Source organism: Diuraphis noxia, unplaced genomic scaffold (assembly GCF_037042655.1).
Source record: "Diuraphis noxia isolate RWA-SAM2 unplaced genomic scaffold, SU_Dnox_SAM2 contig0005, whole genome shotgun sequence".
Classification (NCBI taxonomy): Eukaryota; Metazoa; Arthropoda; class Insecta; order Hemiptera; family Aphididae; genus Diuraphis; species Diuraphis noxia.
Window position 1 is genome coordinate 8,808,507 of NW_028301715.1, and position 16,461 is coordinate 8,824,967.

At 34.9% G+C, this 16,461-nt stretch overlaps 1 protein-coding gene across 3 annotated transcripts in view; it reads left to right on the forward strand.

Moving 5' to 3' along the window:
- The window catches only part of LOC107169349 (putative inorganic phosphate cotransporter), an 81,787-nt gene that overhangs the window by 13,854 nt on the left and 51,472 nt on the right, over positions 1 to 16,461 (forward strand). The window contains exon 1 of one of the 3 annotated variants that reach the window (XM_089228158.1): positions 12,641 to 13,156. The exons of 1 other annotated variant lie outside the window; for it this stretch is intronic. The gene's annotated coding sequence lies outside the window, so the exon portion shown is untranslated. Of the gene's footprint in view, positions 1 to 12,640; positions 13,157 to 16,461 lie in introns of those variants that run through there. One more of the 3 variants, XM_089228157.1, reaches the window with a different exon arrangement.

Sequence of the window (16,461 nt, forward strand, 5' to 3'; positions counted from 1 at the left end):
CCCGGATGTAAATGTATTCGGGTTATACAATGTGCGGAAGAGAGAAAGAACAAGAGAGAAAATATATGATAAGTGAATGAGAAAGAATAGGCAGAGAAGAGAGATAGACAGACAGACCAAGTCGTGGTAGATTCATGTGGCGAAAATGCAAGCTTATTTGTGAAAAGTCAAATACAACGGATGAATCGTTTGGTGTATATATATATATAATAGTGGAGGGAAAAAGCTGAAAACGAAACATTATTGTATCTGATTCAAAAAAATCACTATGTCGTACGTCATGTCTCGCGTTGCACCGTCAGATGTGTTTGCGATGTACGTAATATAGGGCAACATTTAGGTAAGGTATATTATGTTATAAAATAATTATGGAGGAAAATTGTACGCCAAAAAAAGGGAATCAACCGAAATAATCTTATATTATACACAAGTGTTTTTAGGTGTTTTGGGATCGAATGACTCTTAATTTAGCATAACTAGGTATTATATGGTAATAACTATAGCCTACAGGTAATATATTATGTACTAACGTAATTTTAAAATCAGTCCTATACAGTATACATGGGAGGTATAACCCACATGTCTTACGTGGATTTTCTTCTCAACGTAATGAGAGTATAAGTAGGTCACTGCAGGGTGCATGAAACAGTTTAATTTGTTTTACGGTTGTATAGTTTTAAACCGTTTTGCGTCTATCCCTCTCCCTCTCCAACTGTGCTGTCTGTCACCGTGTCTCCCTCGGTCACTTTTTTCAAATGTGCGTTTCTCGACTTAACCGAGTATACGTAGAAGCACCTGATCTGTGCGCGAGCATTGAGATCGCGAGACTTAAGCTGTTGTAGTGGTTTGGATTGTATTTTATTATAACAGTACTCTACCCATATATGTATATGTGTGTGTATACATATATATATATATATATATATGCTGCAGTGCGTTATCATAGCAATTAAAAACCCGTCACACAGAACACTCGAAACGACGGGTGTTGTTCGGTTAATTGTCCGTCTATTATTTTGCATACTATACTTTAAGCGCAAACATAAATACACCACCTATACGCATATACAATAATGCGTGTGTATGTGTGAAACTCTTTAATTATGTACAGCCGCGCGATCTGAAGGCGAAATCCTAAGTCAGTCCCGATGATTCTGTGTAAAATAATTTGTCGCCCCCGCTCACGTGGTATATTGACGTATGTGACGTGTGTGGGTGTGTTTGTATGTTATGTATACATGTTATACATAGAACTGAAACGGGGCCAGATAGAACCCAGTGTGACTTGCGGGGTTATCATACATAGGTACACATATACATACGAGTACATGCATATTATATATAAATATAATATAGGTACGTATTAAATTTTATATATAGTCGGCTTTTTCAGTAATTCTCTAGTGGTTTTAAAAAAATTGTTGGCGGTCTTTTCCTCTCTATTTTTTATACTACCCTGGTTATAGGTTCGAGTGAGTGAGTTCCTTTTGTCACCAGCGATAACGCGATTTACTTGCTTACTCTTCAAATATATCTCGGGTGGCACCGCCTTCATCCCTTGCAGTAAAGACCTTGGATGCACTTGACCCACATGCGACCCTTATTGTGTGCGGGATCTCCGACGTATGGCTCTGGTGGTGCGGTGAAAATAAATGCACCAGCACAACTCTTGCAGCTGCTCGACACCCACGCCCGCGCCCTTGTATAGTCTATCGAATATTTTTTAATTAAAATGCACCGAGACTCCGCACACAAATAATTGCACATGCACCGGAATGTGTTTCGCACAGAGATATTGTATTCGCGAAAAAAGGAAATACTAATTTTGCGTGACATAACGCTGCTAAAAAAAAATCCTTTGCATTTAACGGCGTATAGGTTAGTCGAAGCCTTATTGTCTTTTTTCCACATTATCAAGTCCTCGTGAGTCATTGAGATTTCGCCGACTGCTCCGAAACAATATAAAAATGCTGCGCCATTCGTTGTAATACAATTAACATGAATTAAGTTTATATATTTTCAAACAAATTAAAATTTTAAAAATTAGGTTGCAGGTAAGTACTACAGTAGATACCTTTTGGTGCCTATAATTTAATGCTCGATTTTTACTAGTCTATAATGCTTACAAAGTTATTGATTAATCATAGTAAGATATCTGCAGACAATATGTCTCACGTAATGTTTAACTGATAATATTCATTCTCATATTATATTGTAAATATGATTTTATTTTATATGTTTTTGTTTGTAAAACTGTTATCTACTTCAAAATTGTGGCCATATAGTCGATGGTCTTGATGCTCATTTCGTTTATTTTTATTTAATTATTATTTATTTTATTTATATGATTCATCGATCAACACAATATTGTTGTAATGTTTGTTCAGCATATATATATATATATATATATATACTATATAGGTTTTTAGATTTGGTTAGGTTAGGTTATAATTTTATGAATAACTTTAATTTTTGTTTAATTTAAGTGTGATAGTTTTAAATGGAAAACATTAATTGGCAATTATGGAAATTTAAGTAACTATGAATAGGTCTATAGATTATTATATTATAGATATTTATATGATATTACATTTTAACTAAACAATAAATTAATTGTGTAAATTATTTTTGGTAATGATTTCTAAACTACGATCCGGATAGGTTTGTACAAGTTTATCTATGTCAATATCATAAAAAATTACATGTCTATCCATTTAAAGTTGATCAATTGATCTTGCATGTCTTACGAGTTTTTATTTATATTTTTTTATTCAGCAAAACATTTACCAAGAAAATGTGTGACTTTGAATGATGGCCAATGTCATGACATCAGTTATACTTTATATTGGGCATGGTTGAATTTAGATTTTCTGATCGGTTTTCCACTGAATTGAAAAAATGACGTGGTCATAGTAATCAGAAGTTTTCATGAAAAATTCCGTTTCCCATACTCTTTCCGCAATTCGTAAAGACCACAAACAGATAAATTACGACAGAAATACACCATAAATACCAAAATGATATTTATTTTGAAAAATTTAAAAGTTTTAGTTATAAAAAAAATAATTATTTTAAAGCAGTTGTATTATATTAAACTGCAACACACTGCAGGGTACCCCTTGAATAAGACATAGGAAGATTACGTTATTGACATTGTTTATTATAATCCTAATATTATTGTTTTTACAATTTGTAAGTAATACATGTATTATATATGTAACCACATTGGTATGACATTTTATTTGAAATTGTTTTTCGCTTTTCAAAGTTATTACTGGCATTTTTTTACAAGGTATTATGTCGATATACGTATTTTGATCAGGATGATTGAAAAAGATTTCGGGAGAAGAGCTGCAAATTGTTCGGCCGTTTGTGTATTGCCCAACAGCAGGCTCCGGTTTACTGGAAAACTTTTTATATATATATATATATATATATATATATATATATTTATTTCCTCGCGCTGATCCAATATTTGATCAACGGGTAGCCGTCCGAGACATAAATTAGAACCGACAGACAGGCAACGAATGATGTGGTGCACGTGGAAAAAGGCTGGTATTATGTACAACAGTATTAGAAATGCATTGGAAAAAGAAAAAAACCACCCTCCGTAGTCTATCCGCACACACCGATCGGTATTATTACATACCGTTAGTACGTGCAAGTGGTATATAGCTGCAGTAGGTACCAACAGCATGCTCATGGCAACGCCCTGTACTTATTCAACCCGCATAGTAAAATAATCATCATCGCATGCCAACAGCACATAATAATAGTATTAATATAGAGGGTGATGACTGTAACCGAGTGTGGTATAAAGCATTTGGTTATGTATATCACTTTATGGGCTGGTATGTCGGATGTATTTCCTCTAGAACAGCTATACTGTCTTAATTTTCTTATTCTATTTTTTTTCTACACTTTGGATCAGTATTTATTTTTTTATTTTTATTATATATCATTTGATTCATTGTTATTTTTCTTCTTCTTGTTATTTTATAAACTACATATTGATAAGTATTCTTGTTTTACGGTAAGACTAAGAGGCATTACCTCAGTGTTTGTAACTTGGTAATTTCTCGTATTTATCTATTCTACTTTGTGTACACTTTTGTTTAGTAGCAAATAAAACAAATTATTATTAGTATTAGTATTCCTAACCTTACTACAACTATCCTCCCTTCTTGACCACTCTGCACACACGGTGAACCATAAATCGTAGACAACCGAAACAATTTCTGTAACGAACTATATTGTGTTAAATGCTTAAATGGTCGTGCGGTGAAAATGACCATGAATATAATGTTGTGCAGAACAATATTATTTTCAGGACTACATATTATTCTATATTGTGTTGTAATAATATTTTATAATATTATCGATGTGCATACCGGCTGGCGGTGGTTCTACAAAGCGTAAACACTACACGTTGAATTTCGAATAATATACGTCTAAACGTTTTCCGAACGAGTGCCGTTCGTAATTAAATATTAATTTACACTCAACTACGATGGTCACGTTTGACCTGCAGTGCATCAAATACTCAGGATTACTGGCTACGGCCCTTGAAATGCATAATATAATAATAATAATAATAATACGAATTTGTATTCCTATAAATTAACTAATCAACAGCTATAGTACTGCATCGTCGTTGTTATATGCACAGAAATCAATTAAAAAGTAATAAAGCAGTTTTACCATTTACGGTTCGCAGTAAATAAAATGACCGTCACGATTTTTTTTTTAAACATAACATGTTTGTTTACAGTTAATCATAATATTGACCGTACGTTTATTATATTAACCAGCATTGCACCAATAGCTGACTGAGTTTAGTTCGTGTTTGTCTGTTAATATCGTTAACTTAGTGAACCGACTATACAATTAAAATCTAGAGGTACCGCGTAATAGTATTATATACTATACCTATATACATATACTTACCTATTTATTAAACAGTCGTTAAGATGACTTAGGCGAATATTTTTTGTTTTCCACCTTCGACGGTTGGAATCGTTCGACCCACGCAAAACAAGGAAAATTCAGAAAAATAAATGTTTCATTGTTAGATTTTATACTACTTAAGTGAAGTGACTCGTTATCAATTTTGAGTTTGATAACATCTAGTTGTATTCACTATAAAATAATTAATATTTAATAGGTAAATAGATAATAAATCCAATAACACAAAATCGGTCTAATGAACACAAACTACGATATCACCTATGGGTCAGGGTGAGAAAACAAGTAGTGGCGCTGACATAATGTTAAGGCTACGATAGAATAAAAATTTTTTTGTTTTTTACCAACGACGGTTTATTGGCAATGTGACGCGGTGCACTTCAATCGAAATGTTCGTAAAGATTCTTAGTACAACGATTACATTTTTATACTCATTCAACGCACCCAAAGTATTTATATTTTGATTAACGACATTTTATAGCCCCGCATACTGTTTGTCGGTCAAGGCAATTAAATCTGTAATCGAGATTCGATGCATGTCGTTATTCTTCGGCGCATCATCATCTCGTAATCATCGTTAGATATTTTTTTCATGAATCGCATATCACCTCTCTGCGCTGCAGATTTAATTGACGTGTGTGTGTAGGACGTGTAGGTTAGTCGTTGTGTTGTATAATAGTATAATAATATTATGTAGTATGTTATTTTGTTAAGGTGCTCCTCCAACCTGTGGGGTACCGGGAAGGGGTTTCCGTCGCGCTAATAATTATATGTGCATATAAATAGTATATTATATTATATTATAAGTGTTGATGCGCCCATGATGCCGACCTTCAAAAGACTTTCGTCGTTCATTCGAAGATTTTTGGCAATAAAAAAATAATAATAATAATAAAATACAAAATCGTTTATTATTTACTGTTTAGCGGGCTGTGTTGCGGATGCCCGGCCGCCTGAGCTACTAAATAAATGTAACGTGTGTACGACCCGTTCAACCGCACTTTTAACGACAACGATAATAATAATTTATTTGTAGTTTGAAATCGACGCCGCACAGTCTTTGAACTGTTATCTACAGCCGTCGTCGTATCAGTAGGAAAATATTATTATCGTTAAATCGTGGTATATCGTTATAATGGGTGCTTGTTTATTATTATTATTATATTGTTGTAATAATATATTATCCTCGGTAGTTTAGGTAAATCTCTTATAGTGGTTTTAATTATCCCGCCTCCTCCTCTTCCTCATCTTTCTCCAACAGTTAATGCTAAACGAACACATATTATTATTATCATTATTATTTTGTATGGACCAAACTCTAATACGACTCGGCTAGCGGGAACAGTAGTAGCAGTAGCATCGATGGCGGCGGTGGAAGCAAAAGCCCTTGGAACATAATTAAAACGGTACAATGCAAATGGTTAACACTTCGAAAGCGACGGCCAATATTCTAAGGAATTAATATTTAGACAGCCTAAAGATTTATTAATAGCCGGTCTGGCGTATATTATTACAATTGTTATATTATAAATCGTAGAAGACGAGCGGAAAACAAGATAATGGTCATTAAAAAAAAAAAAAACATATATAAACATATATACATATTTAACCACACACGTTAATTAAAATAATAGTCGCGAGATATTATTATGGTCTGTTTGTTTCCAACTGACGAACGCTGCGTGAGTTGAAGACAAGAAATTAATTTTGCTACCTAGTTGTAACAACATAATATTATTATTATTAGTTGTTGTTGTGCATAACGAAACAACGACGAAGACGACAACGACATACGTGATTAATGCATTTTTGCATGTGTAGGTGAGAGGGTCCACACGTGTCTCCATGGTCGTGATGTTTTTATCACATATTTTATTAAAATGTACATCGTATAATATTTGTATATACGCGTGTGTACTAGTGTACAGTGGGGGGTACATGTCCATCATCGAGGGACGACCGGAGACTGCAACGTGCGATATTCGAAGCAAATGCTCCCCGTTAAGTGTGCGACTGTTATCGTTGTCATCTTCATAATAGTCTCGAATAACAGCCCACCTAATATTATGAATGGCTTATTTCGTGCTGGAATCATACTTAATATAGTATAATACAATATGTATAACGTGGAGAATATTACATAACGACCATGCTGCAGTAACATAGTAACATAGTATAATATATGTCATGACTTTCACAGTTTCGCTTTGATCACTTCATTATATTATTATTTTATAAAGTTATGTGTTATTTAATCGCATTGTAAATAAATAAAATTATAATTAAAACGATTAATTCGTTCATCACTAGTGATATCGCAATTGTAGCGGAAAAATACTTGTTGTAATCAGGGGAAAAAATATTAAACAAATATACAGTACCTCTATTTATTTATGAATATTTGGGACTTTAATGACTATTATATAATATTTGTTTTATGTGGAACATCCGTGTATATTGCTGGTGTATTGCACGTGTTCTTTTTGTTTGTCACGTGCTTTATTCTATTCACACATGAGTTAATTTTAAAATAATATGCGAATCGGATCTAGAGTTTAACTGAAAATGATGGTTTTCATTTCGTGAACTTTGACAAAAATAACAATTGAATATAATATATTATTCACTGCATAATAATAATACATCATCCGTTTGACAGCTCTCCAGTTTTCAGCGAATACTTTTACTACCTAATACACAATATCGGCCATATTATTCAGCTGACGTGAGGGGTTCAATCATACGTCCTAGTTTTTTTTTTTTTTTGGCACATCTTACGACACAATTATATTACCTCGCAGTATAACACTTTATCTTATACTTTCCTGAAAATAACAGAGGTGCATAATATTACGTTCATCATAATAATACTATTTGATATTTACTTTCCTAAAAAGAAGGCGTTAATAAAATTAATATTTTTCTGGCCACGTGAACCGCGTGTTATGTAAACAGTGAAAATCGTTAACTTATATTATATTTACCAATCTGCAGATAATTCCCACTACCATAATAACAATACATCTATCGATGCAAATTTTTCGTCTTTATGCCACGGCGTTCATTATATAACCAATTACCTAGGTTTATTTGTCGGTATCCTATTGTATGTTATAATATTTTATTTTAATTATACAATTATGATTACACGGCGTTATGAATAGGCTATTTAGGTGCATTGCATTAAAGGTTCATTTTTTCAGTAACCCATAAACCGTGATTCTATTATTATTATTTTTATTGAATGAATCTGTAAATTGGTTTTTAAAATAATTATATTTTTGGCGCTTGTTTATAACCTTTTTAGTATCTATAACACGAATAGAGAAAACAAATCAGAGACCATCACCTCTAAGTAAACTATAAAGCTTGAAGTCTTATATAGTCATTAGGTCTCTACACCAATCCCTATTAAGTCGTGAGGGGGAAGGGTGTGGGAGAGTTTATCATGGATGGATTCAGCAGAGAAATTGCTCATTAGTGAATTCATGTGATTTTTGGAGGTAATGTTTTAATACTTAGAGTTCTTAGATAATTTCTAATATAATTATAATTATCGTGTTTATTAGTTTATTTGTTTCACATATATGAAACATTATATATTTAGCAATATTTTTTATTAAAATCATACTAAATTTATCTAGAATCTAGGTTGACAGAGTAGATATTATATTGATTAAGAAGGAAATAAGGTGTAACACATTAGGCACAAATTAGTACATTATTATCAATGTATATTAAATAATGAAAAAATATTAATTCAATTAAAAATCATTATTATTTCATAATTTCAAACATCAAATATCTAGAATTGTTTAGTTAACCACTACCGCGATGGTGGTGACCTGACTACCTATATATTTTATGTACTACACTTATAATATATGTTGTGATACAAGTATTTCAAACATCAAATCCTACTACTTTGCTATAAAAAAAAATGCACCAACAGTATGATTAAATGTTTTATAATTTCATATCAAATCATAGACTATGCTATTTATAAGTTTAATTAAGAAATGCGTGGTGTTACATTAAACGTTTCCTTCTCCACAGATGACTATTCTCTTTGAGATTTTTTTTTTTCATCTCGGCTGTCTATCATTTTACTGCATAACTTCCTTTTGCAATATTATACAATTGAAACATCGGTAATTGTACAAAGTCTTAGCAGGCTATGCTGTAGAATGGTTTTTTTTTATATATGTCGTTTTATCTAACGAATCGGTAAACATACCGGTAAGTAGTGCCTTTGCAAAAATAATCTTTGTAAAATGTGAGCCGAACAACACGTTTGATTATTTATCGATAGAGTTATGCTGCAGGTTAAAATTTGATATTATACCTATATGTTGATTCACCTGAAAACATGTTTACCCCATTTGTTTTCTTTTTATATTGAATTTATTTAAACTCTGATACCCACTCAAAGACTATATTATATTATGACTATTATGTAGTATTTTCAAATATTTAGATTTTCATGCTATTATTTGGTCAGTCCTGATAAGATAAGTAAATTATATGGGAAAATATAAATGTATAAAATAACTGAACGCGGTCCTCGGCTTTGAGTAAACTTAAATATTTCAAACTTTCAAATTTAAACGAATTCATTATGAAAGAAAAAAATGAAAGTGAGCATACTCGGTGAATCACACAATGTCATCTGTTCCGAATTGGTGAGATGACGTATGAACGTTACGATCACTACGATGACGGACGTTTTGGCACGCATTCAGGTGCCAAAAATTCATAAAATATATCATAATACATTTATTCGTTCAAATAACGCATTGCTTATACTTAGGTTATGAACTACTTCACCGGAGTACCGCGTATGACAAACAATTCACGTGATGGTATAGATCAGATAATATTTAGGATATATATGTTTCTCAGGGGCAGGTACCTATATCATATTAATGTTTCGTATTTGTATATAAATATAGGATTCACACATATCATATCTACGTGAATATTGCATAAACAAAAAGCTTCGCGCATAATAAATGAGGTTTTTATTTTTTCGATTAGTATAATGGATAGGTACGAACTTTACTTTATGTCTTTGTGGAGTTTCTCCATAAGAGATGCATATATCCTCGTAAATTCTGCAGGTGACATGGACAAATTATCATTTTGCCCGTTTGTGTGATGTGACTGCAGTGCGAGTTGTCCAAACGACATTGCAATACAATATCGTATTTCCATTATTCTGCAGAGACGTGTTTATTTTTAGGATGTCACTTTTTAAATTAATATACTTAACGATCGTAGTTTATAATTATTTCACAACGCTATAGTCGAACATTTAGTCGCACTCCACACACGTCATCGCTGAACATGTTGAACCATGTCGAAAACAGTTTGATGGCGAAACGAAGTAAAAATCCAATAGCGGTTGCGGGTTTCTGTACCGACCGGTAACGACAAAAAAATATTCGCGGTCGCCGAATTTCTACCATGTATAGTATAAAAGGACGGCCGACTTTGTACCATGGTAGTGGTAAAAGATTTTGCACTGCGGTAATGGTGACTGATCTTATACCGCTACCGTGGCGACTGCCGTCCATCTTTATATTAAAGCCGTGACAGCTATAGACGACTGCTGCAGTTTTCTCCGTATCCATCAGTGCCGTCCGATTCTCAGCGATTAACGTTCAGCCATTTTCCTTTGTTGTCGTTGTTGTTGTGCAGTGAGACTATATAAGTTTCTCGCGAATCGCTCATCGCATACCTACATATTTTTGCGCACCTTTCGTCACTTTGCAGTGTCCGATGAAATACGTGTCGAACGTTCACCGAAGATTATATTATACTATCCGAAGCTGGGCGTGCCAACTACTTACATGTCATGACGGGTATGTTATTAAACTGTTAACAGGTCTCTCTTGTTGTGTTGTATAGGGATGATATAAACAGTACACTATTATACACTTAGCATTATATTATACAGTATACGCTTTTGCTACCGTTATTTGAGTCGTCGAAAACAATAGTTATAAACAAAAAGTTGTATTTGATATTATTATGCGATGTCTGTGCGTTTATTATTCAATAAATCAGCAAATAACAGATGGCATTTGCTGTAGAGTTGTATTTGTGATCAATTAAAAAAAAAAAAGTAAATAAGTAGTAAGTTCGATTGCACATTTATATATATAGCAAAATTCGCGTTTCGCGTTCTGTCTGTGAACTTTTGATGCGGGTATACGATGTAGAATTTAAATTATTATATGTATGATTTAACCAAATATCAAAAAGTGCGGTTGATCGTGCTTGAAAAGTGCAAGTATATACAAGTTTTATTAACGTATAAAAAATTATTATTACCTCAATGGAAAGCGTTTCATAGAAAAAAAAAAAAAAACGTTCGTCTACGGAAACCGCAGACTATAATATAATATAATATTATATGCCAATGGCCAGGTTACCTACGCCATAACTGTAATCCTGCATTGAGTGACGTTTTCCAATTTATTAGTTGAAAATCTTACACACAACTGTGACGCAGGATCAACGTCCAATTAACGTAACCTAACCTAACCTAACGTAAACGGACTATAGTTTAAACTATAATATTGCATATCATTTCATCGTCCCATCGTTTTTTTCACCATTTTTCATATATGTGTTTAAGTTACCATCGGCGGCGCACGAGATGCCAACAATATTTTTATACATTTTTTTCCCGGTTCGTCGTACGCCAAACTCGCGGAAATTGTGGATCCGGTGGAGGTCGTACACGAATTTCCATTAAAATCCCATAACACCTCAGCGTGTTAGTGATAGAGCGAGGAGGTGGTGTTTTGCTGTGTACGACGGCGCACCAACTCACACGCACCATCAGTGGCCGAGGTTATTACGGTGGCGGTTTTGGCCGAGGTGGCACCCGTTCGCGCTTAACCTCACGTGTGTGAACGCCTCTTAAGCTATATACCAAAAAAAAGCACATGTGATCGTGATTGACATGCAGCGAATCGTCGGACAGTGAAATAAATCGGCCGACCTTATTCATGATACCGACGTAATGATGTCCACATCAAATGAACCAATCTAGCGATCTCGCTGCGCCCGTAAATAAATAAATAACAAAAACCATAATATACCGTGTTGTGTGTGTGTGTGTGTGTATGCGGCGTTGGCTCAGTGGTATATACGCGTGGTATAGGTGTCGGCCGGTGGCGTGCGGAACAAGCGTCGCCGCTGTCGGCGACAGACACGCGAGGCCACACACACCGGTACATGCATTACGGCAGCTCCGGCGTGGGCGGCGGGCTGGTAGCGTGCGTGTGCGTGTGCTTGTGTGTGCGCGCCGGCCGCCGATCGATACGCCGGCAGCACGCAAGCGCCGCCGGGGACGCGCGGCGGCTGAGCGTCGACGGCGGCCGCGCACCGGCGACCAGACAGCCACTGCTGCAGCGAGCAGTCCGTCGCGGCCCTGTGCGCTACACCGCCGTCATACGCCGAGCCCCACCCCGCCCGCCAGCCCGAACCGTACGCAGACAGACCGTCCGTCGTCGCTGTCGCGTCGCGCACACAAAACCGTTGCCGTCGAGCGACGGCGCCCGCGCTCGTCCATCGCAACGCGCGCGCGCGCTCGCCCCCCGTCCGCGGGGCAGCATCATCGGGGCACCACCAGCGGGAGGGCAAGAACGTCAAGCCAGCAGCCGCCGCCGCCGCCGCCGACCAACCAACGACAGCGGTGTCGTCGTCGTCGTCGTCGTCGTCGTCGCTGCCGTCGTGTACGCTTCGCGCGCGCAGTGTCCCTCTGGCCGCCGTCGTCGTCGTTGTCCGCGTCGCCTTCGTGTCCACGTCGTCGTTTCCGAATCTCGTCCAACCGACGTCGCGTGTGCCGTCGTCGCGTGTGGCGGGCGCGCCACCCGCTCGCTCATCGTCCGTTCTACCGTGCAGCAGATGAGCGTAGCCTGCCGACGACGCTGATAACCCTTTTTCGCGCAGACATGTGCTCGTGCCGCCGTGGTCTGTGCCGGCCCGAGAGTCTGCCGCTGCTGCTTACCGCCACGGTCGACGTCTGCACCGGATATCCGGATCGACGATCTGACGGTCCGCTGTGTTGTTGAACGAGCGATCAGGTCGTGTCGCCATCACTCGGTGGTACTAAATATACCGTTACGCACCAACACTCGATAAGACCTACGGCCGTTTTTCCGTCCAAGCACGTGTGAGTTGTTTTTATCTCCTTCTCCTCTATCTTACTCTCTCTTTCTATCTCACACAAACACACACATTCTAATTTCCTCTCTCTTTATCCTCTGCAGTTTACTTGTCTATATCATCTCACCTTTTCGATACTCACCTACACCCTTTCCAAGTTATGTCTTATTATTATTATTATTATTATTATTATGTGTTTTACTTTATCGTTGTTACGGCACAACCGGCACGCGCCACGCATTATCGCAAATTATGTTATGTGTATAATAATATCTATATACATATGATATATACACACGCCCAGCTAGCGCAAATCGATCGTCTCGTTCATTTTTCTTTATATTTTTATTATAATATAATATGTTTGCTCTATAATCCCCTCGCGGTTTTTCTGTTTAAACACGTCCGGGAGGATAAACTTCGCGCGTGGTATCAATATGATAATATTATACGTTTCGTGTACAAAGTCAACCCGATCCGTAACTAAATAATAATATTTTATTGGACACATTTTGAGTACTGAAAATGCACTGTCGTAATATTTCCCCGCGTGGTCGTGGCACTATATAGGTACATATAAATATATAAACGGTTTCATGTAATACAATGTACCTATATGTATACTATAGACGAGTTGCATAATAATCGGTGCATATTAATAGGTGTTGTCGTTGTAGTCGTCGTTCTGGTTGTTGTTTCCGTTTGGTTAAAGCTCTTTTGGAAGAATATTTTTTTACCACTCCAAAAGTTACGGATTTGGTTTGTTCAACTATATATTATAATAAGAGACTTTGTGAACCCAACGACGAAACTCGAAAGATCACGTTTCGCAAAAAAAAAAAAATGAAATCCTCGGATTGTCGTCACGCGCGCATTTTCGTCGAACTACATAATAATATATAGCTATAATACACACTATCGTTTCCGGCGTCTTTGCGATCCAGTACACATCGCCGTAAAAAACACGTTTACCACCCTGAATCTGAGTCTCTGTGTACCAGTTATTATACTATTTTAATCGTTTTGAATCGTTCGTATACAACTCATTTTCGTTTAAACGTTTACAATATCGGCATAGTCACTATATAGATAAATAATATTATGTTTAAACACGTCCTTCCGAACGGCACACGATGGTTTAACTTAGAAAATTGAACGCTTGTCTAGTGTAAACAATTCACCTGCTAAATAACACTCGTTCGTCTTATTTATTTTTTCCAGTACAACAAAAATATGGTTGGCATCAAGACGATTTTTTCTTCACTTTCCGTGTTTTTTCCATATTTTTTTTTCTCGAAAGAAATTCTTTGAATATGCACAAATATATCGTTATCGCTCACAACTTTTTTTTGTTTTTATTTCTCGCGCTTCTACAAAAAGAAAACTCCTTTGTTGTGTACGCTGTGTAGGTATATTGTTTTCTAGAAAATTACTTAGGTGAAATTTTAATGGATGCAACATCTACCTATACCATTATTCAAGAGAATATTTCATACTGGTCGTTGTTATCCAAACAATTAGCCAATTAATTTACCAAACATTTGTTACAATTATTATCTTCACGCATTTAACACGTTTCCAAAATTCCTGAATAATAATAATTATAATTATTATGTAGGTACAGTGACCGCGATTATTCTATACCCTGCAAAACAGTATTTCAAATATTTATTGTTTATGCAATAAATAATAATCTACATTAATTTTAATATACATTCATAAATTTATGATCTTGTTTAAAAAGTTATTTCTATCACATATGATTATTCTATAAATACATTTGACAAAATATTTTCAGTATGAAAAATAATATAAGTGCAGTATAGTTTTATGTGTAGACAGTTACTCAGTAAATCATTATCTTAAATATATCTTTTTAAATCTTTTCTGATATGACGTGTTTCATGAATAATTATCGTGAAATACTCTATGGGTTTCTTTTTGATGGTACTTTCGATATATGGTTTTACGAGAAGCACATAAAGTAACAAATAAATTACTTACGTCACGCAACTAGGGTTTTTAAAAGTAGATCTAACATCTAAAGCGTTGTTTAATTCTGAAAAAGTTCAAAAGTTTTTATTTCAAGGTTGAGATATTTCCTTAACTCAACATTTCGTTAGCTAAACTAATATTTTATTCATATTGTTAAAGTTTTTTTTTAAAATAATTTGCATTTATTCTAGTATTTAAAAAAAAAACAGTTTGATAGGTATATGTTACACTATGATTATCCACATTTAGAAATAAATATTTAAATTTAAACTTCAAACTGATATAATATTATTTTAATGTTTGCTCCACTATGGTTTTGATAAATCACAATGTAAATTATTCATAAAATCAGTAATTATGAATTTCAATTACACAAGTGTGTTGTTAAATTTGATTGGCTATTCTATTCATACGTTTAAAATATTTATAATATGCATTTTACATATCGTTTGTTGTAATGTCTATAACATTACGGATTCTGTTTACTTGCAATCCGGAAAGTAAGGGATACAAAAACAAAAAGTTATTATTATTTGTTATAATCCTTTGGATAAGTTGTATTTTCAATAGACACATTGTTGTGGACTTTGGTATTACTAAATTTAACTGAACAAGTAAAGTTTTACAGAAATACTGTGTTATTATTACTACTTATTCATATAATAGACGTTTTATTTCCGAATAATAGTTAAATGTTTAGTATCCATATTTTTGCGTGGGAGTTTGCTAATGCCAATATGTGCGTTTGTGTTTAGAACATTATTGGTATCGTGGTATTGTTATAATATATATATATTTTTTTTTTGTATTTGTATAAGTTTAATAACGGAGAGGGTTTAAGCGAGGGATTATTTCAATCGAATACGTGTTTTAGTGGTGTGCTCAAAACACGTTGTTGTATCCTGGTATTAGTCTTTTTGGATGATGTTATTATTTATACCGTCGACGTGATGACTATTTATCATATTATTATGGTGCTCGTGTACTTAACCTATATACTACACATAACGAATTATTCGCAGTGATTGAGTGTTTGTGATTATAGGGTGCATGTAACATATATATATATATACACTAAGTATATCTGGTGATTTTGTGTGTTTTGTTTATTCGTTATTTTAAATTTATTTTGTATTTTCGGAACATTTTCCCTGGGAATACAATATCTGTGAATGATTGACGTATCCGCGTATTGATTTTCATGACCCGGTGGACCGACGATGGATCAAATACTATTATATATATATATATATAAATGTTGTACAATCATTAGAGGAGATCGAACAGATTTTAACACGCTTAGTTTGTGTCTAGTCT